We start from the raw sequence: 17005 nt of genomic DNA, 5'->3' as shown, positions 1-17005 counted from the left end.
CAATAGGGACATCAGTAATTCTCACTAATGTTCTTTTTTTTAATATTTTGTCTGTCTGACATGTTGTTGATTCAATTGCAAACTTCTTGTTTTCAAGCCAGTGATAAAACATTCATAAAATATCAGCACTCTGAGTGTTAGAACCCTCCTAACATTCATGCTGGTAGACGTTGTGCCAGAACAATTTTTGGTAAGGCCCCAACATTACCCAAGTGAAGCAAATAGCATTTCTACTTGCAAACAGTGCTATTCCATCTCCCATGTGTTTCTGGTTCAGTCAGAATGCAGCTAACCGGTTTTCCTGGAACAATTAACAGAGGCACCTCCAATGTTAAGATGACCTTTGATCCTCATATTTCAACATTCTGTTTTTCATCTGATATTATTCCATCTCACCGAGGGGAACAAAACAAAATCCAATTGACTCATCATTGCTATGCGAGTCGATCTGTGAGGTGTTTTTCCTTCAGACTATGACTTCATTCCTTCAAGGTCATTTTCCCTGGAAGATACATACAGTAGATGCAGAATCTCAAAAAAAATGTATTATATAAAAATATGAAGCTTCATCACCATCTGTTACAAGTTTACAACATATCCCCAGGATCTGGGGGGATATATATCACGTAAAAGATAGAGGTGTTTTCAGAAAAAAGAATTGGTGAATCTATTCCCATTTTCAGCTCCCAATCTCTTCAAACAATAGAACCAAGGAGAAAAAATCTTTACCAAGTTATCTGCTAGGACAAAGCTATTTTAATTCTCTCAGTGTTACCTGGCTTTATTATAGAAGCATAATAAAAATGGTCTGCAATTTCCAACTCCTGGAAATTCATACTTTAATTATAGTGTAAGGACAGCCTTGGGATCCTATTATTCCCATGTCAGTAGGGAATGGAGAATAACAAGAAGGGGACGAGTGGGTAGAGAAAGTGGATAAAGAGTGTGGCTTCGGGGAAAGCATATCAACACATCAGAGAGAACAGCAGAGAGTTCAGAGCGAGAGTAGAAAACAGTAAAAAGCAGAATGAACACGACGAGAGATATCTGTGAGGAATGGAGTCAATTCGAGTTGAGAGAGAAATGTGTTTTTATTGCATGTTGCAATCTCATTTAATTTTGCAAGTACATATTTGAGGAATAAATATTATTTAATAAGTACTTAAAGCCAAAATGGATCACTGAAAATGTTATAATGTTATTATTGCCAATAGCTAAATAATCATTTTCAGGAAATCTTCATTCACTTATAAATACTCAGTACTGACTGTGTGAGCACTGTTATATTAGAGCAGAAATCCAAATAGGGCTTTGGGGGAACCTGTACCTAATAAGATGCGTGCACATATGAAAAAGGGCTCGGTACCTCTGTTTATGTGCATAACCCAGGCAAGATGACAATTCTGCTAGGTACAGCCTTGTGGTGTGCAGATACCATAATACTGTAGAGTGGGAAATATCTGCAAATAGACACTGTATCGTTTGTTCATGCCATTTTGTGGGAGTTTTTAATAAAATAAGACAATGTTTTTGCTGACAGGAGCAATCATATCTGGCATTATATTTCATTGTCTTGGTGTTTACTCTTAAAATGAATTTGTAGATCCAGTACTAAACAGGCACTAACCACACATATGATTATTAAAATAATTCCTAAGCATTTTAATGAAACTCAAAGACCACAATTCCACAAAGAAGCTGATCATTCAAAGCACCTTGGCAGCATCAGTTTAAAGGAACTCTATAGAAATATTCAATAAAAACTCAGAGGCACGGGATAAACCTCTCACATCATTGCAAGATTTACAAGTGTGTACTTTTGATAATATTTTTCTACGATCATTTTGTTGGATTAATATTCTCACATTTATATGCCAATTCTATTTACTCAAAGTGCTGTTTTTACTAAATTCTGGCATCAAGCACCTTAGGACAGAAATAATTTATGTGAAGCTAAGTCCAATGTTTATGCAGGCTTCTGATGACATTTTATGCTGGGGCTGGTATTAGCAAGTAGCATAGGAAGGTGCCAAGTCTCTCGACACGGCTGGGGCTCAGCATATCTAGAGCCCTCTTTCTAATGGCCAGATCCTCTCTCAGCCAAGATACTCAACTGCAGAGTCATGGGAAACACTTATGGACCAGTGATGGGAAAGGCACATTTCATGAAAACTGTGTTTACTCTCACAATCTTAGGGAAATGGCCTCAATACTCATTACAGTAGCACCAGGGTTGTTATTAAAAAAATTCTTTCCTTTCCATCTTTTTTCTTTAAGATTATTTCTTCACCTTAAAAAAATCATCAATAAGTCCTAACCAGTTTGGCTCAGTGGATAGAGCGTCTGCCTGCGGACTCAAAGGTCCCAGGTTCCATTCCGGTCAAGGGCATGTACCTTGGTTGCAGGCACATGCCCAGTAGGAGGTGTGCAGGAGGCAGCTGATCGATGTTTCTCTCTCATCGATATTTCTAACTCTCTATCTCTCTCCCTTCCTCTTTGTAAAAAAATCAATAAAATATATTTTTAAAAAATCATCAATAAACTGTAGATGTATTTTTAAATGGTTTTCTAACCATTTATTCATTAATTTATCCATTTATCCACCCATTCATTCATTCATTCATTCAGTTAGTTACTTGACCTGGGGCAGAACCAAACTGTTCATGCTTCTGTAGTTTCCCCAGGGAAATTCTACCCAGTGTTTGGCACAAGATGCATCCCTGGTAAGGTGGTATTAGTTACATTTTAAATTTTGTATCTCTTGGACATGCCTAGAAGAAAATCTATTAGTGAGCCGAATGTAAACCAATTTAGCGAATAACTTGTTTAGTGTGTTTCCTTATCTTGATTTAGTTTTTGCCATTCCTCTAAACCACCAGAGAATTTTTTTTCCCCTCACCAGCGATTAGAACTGGATTAAAGTCACTTCTGTGGTTTCTGACATTGTCTGCTCAGCCTAGAAAATATACACAAAACTTAGAGGACAAACTGGAAAGGAGCGTGTTAGTCTTTAAAGCTCTCCCACGTGGTTCATCTCCCTTGCTTTGCCTTTACAGTGGCACACTATGTAAGTGAGATATCATAAATTGCCAAGGAAAAACTCAATTTATGTTTCTTCTTCCAACGAAATTTCTGTGAAAATATTGAATTATTGGTTGTCAGTTAATGCTCAATACATATGGTAAACTGACCAAAAGTATGAGATCATATGACCCCCTTTTGAGGTCTGGGGAACAAGCATGTAGAGGGAGGCATTTTGATATACAGTTGGAATGTAGATCTAAACAGTGAGAAGCCCACGAAGTCCATTTTGCACTGTTTTATAGATACTTTGTATAGTTTATGATGACCTCAACAGTGTATAGAAATAGCTTACTTAAAAATAAGGTCTCTTGTATCTCAGAGGAAAGGAACTAGGATAGTGGTTGACAAACTGTGGCTCGAGAGCCACATGCGGCTCTTTGGCCCCTTGAGTATAGCCAGGAAGTTTCAATAGCACAGAACGTGCGCGCCCGCACGTGGTATTTTGTGGAATAGCCACACTCAAGGGGCCGCAGTTTGCCAACCACTGGACTAGGAGATGTGAACTAAGCAAAGTATATAGTCTAGCAGTTCTTGTTATTGAGAGAGAGAGAGAGAAACATCGAGGGTATGTACTCTGACTGGGAATCCAACCCGCCACCTTTTGGTGTACAGGACAACGCTCCAACCAACTGAGCAACACCAGTCAGGGCCAAAGTATGTAGTCTAAAACTGGTGTAATCCATAGTTCTTTTTATCAAAGCATATAATGACTGACACCTCTTTGTGAAGGTCCATTATTTAGGAAGAGCCATACTTTGTATGTGACACACTGTAAGCACTCAATAAATATTGGTTGAGTGACGTAACAGGCACTAACGTGTCTGTTGCATTTGTGCAAGTAGCTATTTAGGATCTTCTATGTGCTATTCTCTATACCAGAGATTTTCAACCTTTTCCATCTCATGGCACACAAAAACTAATTACTAAAATTCTTCGGCACACCAAAAAATGTATTTTTTGCTCATCTGACACACAAAAAAATTGGTATAATTTTGATGTATTCACACCATTTGACTACTGTTGTGTTGGCTGTCTCCATTTTTTTTTTACTTGACACTGTAAGAGAAAAGAAGTCAGTGCTCCTGACTAAATAGTCAGGTATTTTATGTTTTAAAATTCTTGCAGCATATTGGTTGAAAATCACTGCTCTCTTCTAGCAGCTGAGAATTTAGAGGAGATATACTTTTGAATAAAAAGATACACAAAAAGCAAAAACAGTGATAACTGCTGTGAAAGAAAAGAACAGATATAAGAAGAGAGAATAACCATTACAATTATTTTTTTAATGTAGGGTAAGTTAGCTTTAAAATGACTTAATAATAGTGAGTGGCGAAAGTGGGGAGAGGTGTTGGTCAAAGGATATAAAGTTTAAAAAATCTAGATATCTAATGTCTATGATGACTGTAGTTAATATTGTATTGAATACTGGAAATATGCCAAGGGAGTACAAGGGAGTAGATGTCAGATGCTCTCATCACACACACACACACACACACACACACACACACACACACAAAATGGGACCTGGGTAAATAAATATGTTAATTACCTTGAATGTAGTAATCATAGCAAATCATCATGTTATACACATTCGATATATGCAATTTTCTTGTAATACATTTTTATGGATTTTTGAGGGAAAAGGGGAGGGAGAAATAGCAACATCAATGATGAGAGAGAATCACTGATCATGGGCTGCCTCCTTCATGCCCCCCAATGGGGCTCAAGCCTGCAACCCAGGCGTGTACCCTGACCAGGAATCAAACCGTGACCTCCTGGTTCATGGGTCGAAGCTCAACTACTGAGCCAGGCTCTATATGTACAATTTTTATTTAAATGACATTAAAAACACTGAAAAATAAACACGTACTTGTCTGGTCTTAGCCTCCTGTTGAGACCAGGAGAAGTTTAACCTGGCTTGATTTCCCAGGTTATTTTCTTCACACACTGTGACAATGCAAAGAAGTCACCTGGTGTGAGCTACTCAAGAAGACTTTCCTTAAATGGCAAGCCAGTCCTTTTTCTACCTAACAACACCAGCCATTGTAGAAAACTTCTTGTGTATACTAATGGAGTGAACTGAATGAATGAGCATATTTCTACCATAAATGCATTTTTATGTATCCAATACATTTTTGTGGTAACGTAATAGGATTGTTTTTTAAAATCATTTAATTTTATTTCGATTGGCATTCATCTTTTTAAATATGTTTTAACAACTCATTCTTCCCTCATGATTCCCAGTTCTGGTTAATATGCCCTCCAACGATTTAACAGCATTAAAATCATACCTAGAGAGACCTGTTGCACAACAATGTGCATGTAATCAACACTTCTGAACTGTAAACTTAAAAATGGTTATGATGGTATATTTTATGTTATTTTTTAACCACGATAAAAGGTAAATGACACCAAGGTTTCAAATTTGATGATTCCAGCTATAAGCTACTTTGCAGAATGCCTCAGCAGATGCTAATCAACAAGTTTGTCCTCTCTTTTTTCTGGAACACAAAACACTATGACAAGAATGATACACAAACTTACATATTTGACTTGGTGCCTGAAAGCCACCCTGGGATCCATAACCTTGCTTAAAGATTTAAGAAAGACCTTTAGTCTCCTTCTGAGAAGGTCCTTAGCCTCGAAAACTTTATCTCTCAACTTGACTTCTTAGCAGCTGTTATATTTTTTTGCTGTCGTTTGTTTGACAGGATCCAGTTATAGGTTCCGATGTCTGTTTAAAGAAACAAGGAGGCTGTTGGCTTTAAAATTCCCTCGTTGCTTGTGTGATCAGCATTTTCCCAGGCTTTTCTGCATAGTTTGCCAAGCAAAGGGACTGACCTTTTGTAGCAAACACTTTTTCATTTCAAAACGCTCACTTTGATTTTTGTCCCATTTTATGCTCATTCCAAACTGTTTACAACCCACTAAAAATGACTGTGAATTATATGTTTGTGTAATGGATTCCTTTTGTGGTTGGAGTGGAATGTTTACTTTGAACAATTAGTTATCTTTGGGCAGATTATAGCATCTTGGAAAAAAATGGCTAAAATTATTATTATACCTTAACTGTTTCTTTTTGGTAATTCCCCTGCTGATACATAAAGTTTGAGAGAATGTCACATTAACCAGCTATGACATGAGAAACAAAATCTATTTCTCTATGTGAATATTAATTTGGAAATATATGTTAATATTGTAAGAAGGCATAGTTACACACCTATACTGATCTGACTCAAAAAATTCAGCATACAAAAGCACATAGACATTGACTATATATATATATATATATATATATATATATATAGAGAGAGAGAGAGAGAGAGAGAGAGAGAGAGAGAGGGAGTTGCATTTGTATACTAGGTAAGGCATGCACATGAATGTATTAATACATAAATAACAGGCATGATTGTAGTATAGCTGTTATGCAAGAGATATACCAAGCAGTATACTTGTTAATATAATTTTCCTCATATCCAATTCAATGCACCAATCTGCCTCTTGAGATACTACCAATTGTTCACTTGCAAAGTAAAACTTCACATAATCTTTTCCCATTGCCTGAGAATCCAGGCCCCTAAAGTGCAGATCGGATTGCCTTCACTAGACAAGCTCTGCTCGCAGTTCTGCTAATTTTGTACTGTTCATTCTTTCCCACTTTGGGATAATCTATTATAGTTGGATCCAGGCACGCACTAAAGGCTGATACTTTCATGAAGAATGTGCAATTTGTACTGTTTAGTTTGTGACGAGATTCTTGAAAACGTTTTATGATTCTATCTTGTTCCAGAGAGATTTCTGCTTGCTAGTTTTATAAGCAGCGAGTGGGGAGAAAAAAAGTAACAGAAACAAAACAAACTGATAAAAATTACATGCTCCAAAAAAAGAAAAAAAATCAAGAGTTCGTGATAAGCACTTTTTCTTTTTCCCCAGAGAATATTTGTGGACTGAACAAAAATGTTTCTGAGGGCACTGACCTATGTGTTGCTGCTTTTTTGCTCCAAAAGCTTGCTTTTCATGCCTAAAGTTAGGCACCCACATGCATTTACAATAGAGATGATCGGCAAAGGATCATATGAAAGTTTGCAGCGAATTTTTCTTTGTTGTTACTTCTGGGTTAAAATTAAGTCCGGTTTCGTGTTTTGGTGTTTTGTTTGGTTTTGTTTTAATGCAACCCAATGGCAACCACCTTCCTGACAGTGATAGTGTTGTGCCGGGTCCAACTTGGAATTGGCTCTTTGGGGTAGTCATGCTGGGGCCGCTGTGTCTGTAAGAAAGCCACATTCAGGGCTAGAGGGGAAGACAAAATCAGAAGAGAGTAAACAGGAAACAGCCAGCAAGAGTATAAAAGAGAAACTGGAAAAAGACAACTAAAAGAAATCAGAGATGACAAGGTGGAGAGAGAGAAAAAAGCTGGGCTTTGCAATTAAGAAAACAAATGTAGATAAAAGGGTACACTTGTGAGGTCTGTAATGAAGGGAAGACAGAGTATTGAACCAGTTACCATCTCTCCATAGTTACCTAATCCTGTTTCTATGTTCCAGAGAAATTTACTCTTGTTGAAGAAAATGCTTCCTAGTTAAATCTTGCCATGAACAGCAAGCTTACATCGAATGTTCACAAATTCTGTGTGTAGACCTGGTTAGTAATTAATTCACTGTACTTATTAGTGACATTTAGTGGAGTTTATCTACATTGAGCAATACACAACAGTCTTATTATCAAACAGAGAGCTTAAACATTACAGAAGTTAATGTAGGAATAAATGTGCAGTTCAACAACCGGAAAGGCTATCTAATGTATCCAGCAATGTGGCTCTGGTCAAATCACTCGGCGGATATTCCCACACTCTCAAGTCCAGAATGCATCAGAATAAATAATGTCTCTTCCCAGATAAAGCCTGAGTCAAATTTCTACCCTCCAACCCCACTCCCACCTCTATCCTAAAATTTAGGTTCTTAACATACTTTTTCCTTGGAGTCAATTGGAAGGAAACAGTGCCAAAGTTAATACCCTCGGCCAGTTATTTTTAACCTTTTTTCATCTCATGACACAGATAAACTAGTTACTAAAATTCCATGGTACACCCAAAAATATATTATATTACATTTTTTGCCAATCTGACAATAAAAAATCTGTATAATTTTGATTTACTCACACTGAATGGCTATTGTTGTGTGGGCTGTTGTCATTTTTTAATTTGACAATCTAAAGGAAAAGAGGTCAGTGCCCCTTAAAAATTCTTGACACACACCAGTGGAAAATTGCTGCCCTAGGCAATTAGCCTCTTATTATAAACTAGAGGCCCGATGCATGAAATTCGAGCAAGAGTAGGCCTTCCTTCCCCCGGCTGCCGACACTGGCTTCTCTCTGGCACCCGGGACCCTGGTTGGCTTCCCTCGGGTCTCCCGCTGACACCTGGGAACCGGGCTGGCTTCCCTCTGGCTACCCGCAGGCACCCGGGACCCGGCCTGGCTTCACTCCAGCCCTGGCTTCATCCGGAAGGACATCAGGTTTAATTAGCATATTACCCTTTTGTTATTGTAGACTAGTGTCCCAATGCATGAAATTCGTGCAAGAGTAGGCCTTTGCAGCCCCGGCTGCCTCGGCCCTGGCAGCCCTGGCTTAGTCCTGGATCGGATAGTCGTTCTGCTGTTGGGCCGTTTGGTCAATTTGCATATTATCCTTTTATTATTATAGACAGAGAAATTAAATGATGCAATACCTCAACAGGCCTAGATGTAGTACTCTAAAATAGCATATCATGGTGGCATCTACATTATAGGAGTTCTGGGTTCAGGAGCTTTTTTGTTATAAGCCCCTATAGCCAGAAGTTAATAGTTCAGCTATGAAAATAATATTGGCTCAAAATTAACAGGATATTTTATCCTGGAAGCAAGCATTTACAAAATTTGGAAAAAATTTACCTGCATTTAGAAAGCTTTCAGGTTTTTGATAAAAGAGAACAAAGAATAATAATAATCACAAATACAGTTAAAGATTTTCAGATATTTGGTACTTTGAGATTCCAAAATGGACTTATAGCTTTTAAGCAGAATTTTAAAAATTCTTATCACATAATGTGGACCAATTGGTTTAAAAAAATTATCAAGCCTGGCCATTGTGGCTTAGTGGTTGAACATTGACCTATGAACCAGGAGATCACAGGTTCGATTCCTAGTCAGGGTATAAGCCCTGGTTACGGGTTTGATCCCCATTGTGGGGCGTGCAGGAGGAAGTTGATCAATGATTATCTCTCATCATTGTTGTTTCTATCTCTCTCTCTCCCTTCCTCTCTGAAATCAATAAAAAATATATATTATTTTTAAAAAGGAAATATATTTCTTTTAAAAAATTATCAAAACTTTCACAGCAGTGTGACTCAATTTTGTGAAATAATCTGTTATTTATTGGTTGAACAAGAATCTATACATTATATTTTCATAGGCATTTCCCTAGAGTTTAAAAATTTATGAAAATTAAGATGTTTTGAACTCATCCAGGAAGCTACAAATAAGATCAAAATATTATACTATTTTGTGGGTTTTCTAATGAATAAGGTTCCCTTTTAAAACATCTAGAAAAAAAATTGCCCTTTCCACAGAATTTTTACACTTTCAAATGAAGTGTGTCCAACTTAAGCATCAGTCATTAATCTACATATGTATAGTAAACAAGACATGCAGATTTCAGAAGTGTTTGCATTGGTCTATATCATTGGACATGGCATATTTCCTCTGTAGGATATTTTAGAGTAATTTACTATCCTTAAAAGATTCCTATCTTGGTGATTCTAAAATCTGTGCGAGTTTATTTTATAGTCTAACAGGCTGTGGAGTTAGGAATGTTTTTGTTGGGGTCAAAATAATCTCTCTTGCTAGTTTTATCCCTTTTTGTCAAATTTTATACTTTGCAAGCCACTTCCTATTTTCAGGTCAGAAAAGAAAATCAAACAAAAAAAATCAAGGGTAAGATAGTTTGAGAAGAAAAATTAACTGTGTAAGACCAAAATAGCTCTGAACTGATGCTGCTGGAAGAGTTCTTGAGGTTATAGTAGACTGTAGCCTCAAAAGGTGAAATCACACTCTTTTCAAGGAAATATGAATGTCCTAAAATTTAGGGTAGAAGAAAAATATTTAAAATATTATATTTAAAATAATACCTTCAGTATATTGTGTATTCTTTTATATCGGGGCCATGGATTTAATTTTATTTCCTAACAGTGACACACAATGGATTCTCAGTAAATGATGACTAAATGGATAAATTATATTCAGCATTGCTTACATCATTGGAGTGTTGCACACCACTGCCACATCTGCATATGGTTGAAACTGAAAAGATCAATGATCAAGTGCTGTTGGTTGAAGGCAGCTGCATGATGTGTAGAGAATAATGTGGTTTGCAAATCTGCTTTTTAAACATTTAAACCAGTCCTGATGACAGTATATTCTATTGTCGTAAATATCATTCTTTTCCATCTATACCCAGCTATGCTAAACATATGAAGTTATGTTTCCTTATGGATCTTAATGCTCATCAACTTTTGGATACTACATTTAAGTTCACCATTCAGCCACTAAAAGAGTATCAGTTCTCTATTCATTTTCATCAGAAGAAGTCATATCCTATTAGGCATTGTTTCAACACCAGTAGCCTGCTGTTTTTAATAAAGTAATTGAATGGCAACTATGACTTGTAAGTGACATGCCTGAGACTAGTCAGGCATAGGCTTGGGTCCCATAACCACACAGAAAGTTGAGCACCACATATTTAATTCAGACTTTGAATACCAGGCTGGAGCGGTTCTGTGTTAGTTTACTTCCATGTGAATATCTCACCTTCTTGATTCAGTGCTTATTTTCTATGTATACCTCAGGAAATTTTTATTTTAATGATATCTTTTTAGTGGAAAGAGTCTGTCAAGGAATCAAATAAGAAATATATAGTCAACTATATAGACTTATCAATATGAAGCTAATGAAGACAGGATACCAATATTCTAACTTCTGACATGATTTTGTTATTGGATATTGATTTCATCTTCTACAGATGTACTTCACAGCAAAAAAAAAATGTTAAGCTTTGCTGATGCTATCAAAAGCTCTATTACAACTTTGAATACACCAGTGTCATTAAAATGGAACTATTATCTTTCTTGCTTTAAAAATGATGCTCTTCTTATCATGTTTTGCATTTTTGACAGTCTGGGCTAGCTTAACTCTTTAGTCTCCCCACAGGGAAGAAGATGCCTAACAGACAGTATTGTAATCACTATAGAGAGCTTTCTTTAATTTCATTTTGAAGGCAAGCAGTTAGTTGGCATGAATTAGAAATTGCATAGCATAATATCGAAATCCATGTGTTTGGCCTAGAGTTTGACAGCATAAGAAACATGCATTTCCTCTGGATTTAATTGTTGACTCTGATATTTTATGCTACTCACTCTCAGTGTAATGTCAATCATGTCTAAAGCTTCAGTGATTCCTTCAGTCACATAAAGCCCTATATGAGAATGACTATATAGCTGTTTCTTACACTCAAACCTGAGGTCTAGAAACAACCCTTCTTGAATTTCCCTCTGGCATTGCAAGCTCAAACTTACAAACTGAACTTACCACATTCCCTAAAAACCTGTTATTCCTCCTTTATTCCTTATTTCAGTCAGTAGCATCATGACCTATTTTCCCCCCTGCTCTAAAAAAAATATGTTGGATATTTTAGATTCTTCAGTCTTGTTAGACACTACACCATGCACCAAGTCTAATGATCTCTACTTTCTTACCATCTCTTGACTCTGATTCTTCCTTTCACCTTCTATGGTCTTAATTGGGCCTCCATAATTTATTTTGAGGTAAACCTCCTAATTGATAGCAGTGCCTTTGTTCTTTCTCATTTCAGCCCAGGCCGCCATCCTCAATGCTGCCAAATTATCCCTCTTACGTATAAATAGGATTGTGTTATTTCTTCATAGAACCCTCCATTGGTTCTTCTTCCCCATAAGGATAAATAAAATTCCACACTAATTGTTCCCATTGAAAAGGATAATCGTATGACCTTTGTCTACTGCCCAGCTTCACATCCTCATAAGCTGATTTTTATGCTCCAGGAATACAACTACACGAAGATTTGTAAAAGCTTATATTCCTTCTACTAGTATGTACTGTCCATATGCAAAGACTCTCTCCCTATCCACCTACCTGCCAAATTTATACTTATCTTATTGTACACAGCACAAGAGTTCCCTCCTCCAAGGAATATTCTCTGATTGATATCATCAACCTTTCATGGTCTCTTGGGCATTATGAGGGCATCCCTCCAGCATTCTGGTGACAGCTTTGCTGTTGCATGGGACTGTGATGGCTGGTTTCCCCATCCAGAGTACAATCGCTGATTCTAGGGATTGTGTCCAGTTTATCGGTCTCCTTGGTGCTTAGCACCTCTGAGCTGGCATATGGTAGAGGCTCAATTCTTGATGGATGACTAAATGGATAGATATATGGATATTCTTCTCATCAATTCATCCATGAATTCATCCTTGGAGAATCAAATCCTATATACTGAATATTCATTGATCTGCTAGAAAAGATAATATTAAGTGGTTCTTTAAGCATAATGTGAAGTCACATTATCCAGAAGGTATAGTAACTACCTTAAAAGTGAAAGTAAGGTACCTTGGTTTTTTCCCCTTTGTGACACGGTATAATACCTCATGCATATAAATACCATATTAGCTATAGCTTCAATAGTATGGGACAGGACAGATATGGAGCAGTGAGTGGTGTTCATTACAGGTTTTGGACAAAGCATACTTCCTCATCCTTAATAGGGAGAAAATAGTTCTCTCGACAAATGGTTTTAAATTGTTTCATAAACCTGAGGGACTCAACTAACTAAAGCCAAATTTGATGTTTTGGAGACCTCCTGGTGTCATCAGAGTAGAATCATCATCTTTCTGGTTCAAAAAAGAATGTTCTTTTCTATAGAAACCTCTAGGCATTGTAACTACTTCCCTGTAAGTTTGTGTATAATTTTTCCCATTATCACCCCCAGGTCTCATTCACCATCACCACTTTCCAGGCATCTACCATCCACTGAATAGCCATGTTTCTGATTATCTTTTCCCAAATGTATTGGCTTGCGTTATTTAAGGCTGAATCTCATTTTATTATTTCCTGCTTGTATTTCTAAACTCCTTAAGTCTATTTGTATGATTCTTTTGTCTTCACAGATGTCCACAGTTCCTCCCAATTTAGTATCATCAGCAAATTTAATTAATGCTCTGTTTACCTCTCCTTCTAATGAAACCAGTCCCTTGTTTCATTTCATCATACAAAGTAAAAATGTATTGGCAATAAAAAGAGTCTGAAGAAATGTTCCCTCACTGTAGGAGGGGAAGTTAAGAATACAGCAAAGAACCATGTGGTGAGGAGTGGACAGGGCAGCGGGGTGGTGAGCTCGTTTGCTATTGCCCTAAAGCAAAACCTTTTTCACAGCAACCACACTTTGGCAGATTGCCTGGGTTGGTGCTGGTGTGTGTGTGTGTGTGTGTGTGTGTGTGTGTTTGTGTGTGTGTGTGTGCGCGCGCGCACGTGCACGCCCGCATGTGTGTGTTGGCAGGTAGCTACATTACCCTGATGATGTTTTATTAAAGATACATTTATTGATAAATGAAAAGCATATTTAAATCTAAAAATATATGTACAGATATAAGCTAGTAGCATTCAATCCATAGTATAGCTACAAACCTAGATATGGATACACACATCTGCACATTTATAGAGGCTCACAATCATTTTCAGTGAGCTTTTTCTAACATTCACTACTGTCTAACATTGTATCTCAGTCCTTAACTTGATAAATGCTTTAAATCCAAATTACCCTTTGTCTTTAAATAAAATTTCTTATCAATAGTAGATTTATTAGAATAAGTTAAGAAAAAAATTAAGTGTATCCTCATGCAAATGTCAGTTAAAAAGTATATTTTAACCTCTAGAATTAATAGGCTAAAAAACTGAGCTTGATCAGAGAAAGAGTTTCTGCTTGTTAACACGAAGGTAGGTAAGTTTATGTTCAAATAATTACATTATTATCCTTTGAAACTGTAGTCATACAGATCTGGGGTGATTTATGTAAGAAAACAAAAATGGCATTTATTTAGCACCCACTGTGTGCCACACATAATGCTTTCCAGCAAGAGTCAATAATATAGACTTAAAGCCAGTATTAATCACTACCTGATACTCGTAGACTATATTCCTAACTCCAGTAAAATCTTGTAAATATTTACCATGTTGTAGATGAAGGGTCTATCTTTGGAATGTGAATACATTAGTATAAAGTCATCAACTTCACATAACTTTCAAGTATATGCTTTGATTAGGATAGACAGATGGCAGAGCAATGTCTCTATTGGTAGGTGCTGAAGACAATGCACGTTCACAGTGTTGAAATGAAGGCTGACAAATACTTTCTATACAGCACAAGGTCACCAAAGATGACCTCACCAATGGATAGTGTTAGCAAAATAGTGACTGGGAATATTGTTAAGTAGTCACAGCCTTGTATTGTTTTTCTAGTGAGAAAAATCTGATGCATAATTAATGCATTCTTATAAGAGAATTCTCTCAGATGCCAAGGCTTTACAGGCAGAACTCCTATAAGCTTTTAGTGGAGGTTCTTGCCAGCACCTGTTACAGAATAGAGTTCTTACTTTTCACACATAATCCAAGATTGGCCTGGAAAACTGACTTGAAAAAAAAAGTAATATAGTGAAACCTTCTTGTAGTGTGTCCTCACATAAAATATACATCTTTTAAGTCTTGGTCTGATATACATATGTCCATGTTTTCTATTCAAATTCTTTTCCTACCAGAAAGGCTTCTTTTCACAAGCTTTTTATGGATAGGAACAGATAAAACATTTTTTGTACTGGACAAACCAGTGGAAAAGACACAAAAGGGGGAGATTTATTAGGCTAGAAACTGAAGTAAGGCTAGAAATCAACTCTTCTTTACTGAAAATAATTCTAGAGATAGAGTGTAGATTCCTGAGGAGCCAACGGAAACAGCTAGAGCACCATGAGCCAAAAATCAAGGACCACAGGTCAAACTAATATCATTTGGCCATATTTTCCCATATCTTTACACACTAAAATACAAGGAATTTTAATATTTAAAGGATATTTTACTTAACCCTATGGATAAATCAGCTGGGTAATGTTTTGTGTAAAGGGGAAAGAGTTCAAATAATTCTTAAAATTCCATATTTTTAAATTAACTCTCACAAAGTCTCATTACCAAAAACAAAAATGAAGATGTTATGGTGCCTTGTCGAACTAAAATTGTTGGAGAGTGCACAGGAATACTCTTTCAGGAACAGCCACCTCCCTTTAGAGGTGTTTGACGGGTCCTCTGTCCTAGTTTTTCTAACATGGCATATGCGAATGAAGAGTCCTTCCTACTCCCAGTCCTGGGTCACTTCCTGTCTCTGTCCTGTTTAACAGGATGGTGAGCAGGGGGACGCTTTCCATTTTTTGAACACCTTAACTAAGACTGTTAACAAAGACTCTTCCCAGAAACAAATACATTTCTATTATTTTATTGTCCAGAATATTAAAAGAACATAATCACCTTATTTTGTTCAAGTTTAAAAAAAGCAAAGTGTGCTCCCAGCAAAACCCTTAGAGAGGAAAAGTGGACACATCGTACTTTTCCAGGTGGCAGTATGTCTTCCTTTGCCTCTCTTTACTTTATGGAACAAACAAAACAAAACTCCTTTCTTCTCTGATGCTTGAAAATACTCTAACAAGAGACAAAGCCATTTAATACTGAATTACTGATACCTTCTAAAACACCTATACTCAAGAGTGATACTTTAAGCAAAGGTAAAAATGATATTCTGAGGCAGGTTTGCCAGGAGGAAGGTACTGGAGGTCAGTCACAGTGCTCAAGGGCACACTGTGTAGTAAAAATCCATCTAACAAAGAAAAGGAAGGAAGGGGGCAAATGAGTGCCCACTCCTAGGTGTGCTTGTTCAGGACACATGTTTTGTCCTGTGAGAAATTTCACTAACAGGCTTGTAACTGTCTTCTCATGATTTCAGACTCCTTCCAATGTTAACCCTGCTACCTACCAATATCAGGTGTAAAATCCTGTGATACAGATGGAGCTAAAACTGTACTATTGGGCAATGTTCAAAAAATGGAAAGCGTGGCTGTGAATCCGGGATCTCATGAGTCAACCATCGTTCAGGGCCATGTGTCTTCAGCTGAGGCTGAAAAGCCCTAAGCTGACTTACTGGGGAGACTTAAGGCCACCAGAAGGATGAGAGGTGGCATCAGAAGGAGCCGTGGTGTGCATACCGGCAGCTCCATACACACAGCAGGTGCAGGAGAATGGCACAATGGGAGCAGCCCCTAAGACTGCTTTCTGCAGACCCCAACTGGGAGGAGACAGGCCTGGTTTTGCAGAGATCTCATGTTTCCAATGAAGAATGGTGTGGCTCTTTACAGAGTTTCAGTCTGTACAGCAGAGCTCTATATGGATTCATGTAAGTTCAGCTCCTGAACCTCAGTTTAGAACATTAGACTCACCTAAAAGAAAAATCGTTGTATAAGCTGTCCCTGCAGAAAGATAGATTATTTATTACACTTTCCATATGATGGAAATTATCTATAACTAGAGGTCCGGTGCATGAATTTGTGCACCAGTTGGGTCCCTCAGCCTGGTTTGCGGGATCAGGCCGAAACTGGCTCTCCGACATCCCCCGAGGGGTCCCGGATTGCAAGAGGGAGCAGGCCAGGCCAAGGGACCCCACTGGTGCATGATTGGGGCCGGGGAGGGACTGCGGGAGGGCTCCAGGTTGTGTCCACCCATCTCGCTCAGTCCCAATTGGCCAGACCCCAGCAGCAAGCTAACCT

At 37.5% G+C, this 17005-nt stretch overlaps 1 protein-coding gene across 1 annotated transcript in view; it reads left to right on the top strand.

The window, feature by feature from the left end:
• ARHGAP15 (Rho GTPase activating protein 15) overlaps positions 1-17005 on the top strand; it is a 650587-nt gene that overhangs the window by 411682 nt on the left and 221900 nt on the right. The gene's annotated exons all lie outside the window — the stretch shown is intronic.

The sequence above is a fragment of the Myotis lucifugus genome, unplaced genomic scaffold, assembly GCF_000147115.1.
Source record: "Myotis lucifugus unplaced genomic scaffold, Myoluc2.0 scaffold_32, whole genome shotgun sequence".
In the NCBI taxonomy this organism is placed as follows: Eukaryota; Metazoa; Chordata; class Mammalia; order Chiroptera; family Vespertilionidae; genus Myotis; species Myotis lucifugus.
The sequence above is the reverse complement of the archived record's forward strand: the minus strand, read 5'-3'. Positions and strand labels throughout refer to the sequence as shown.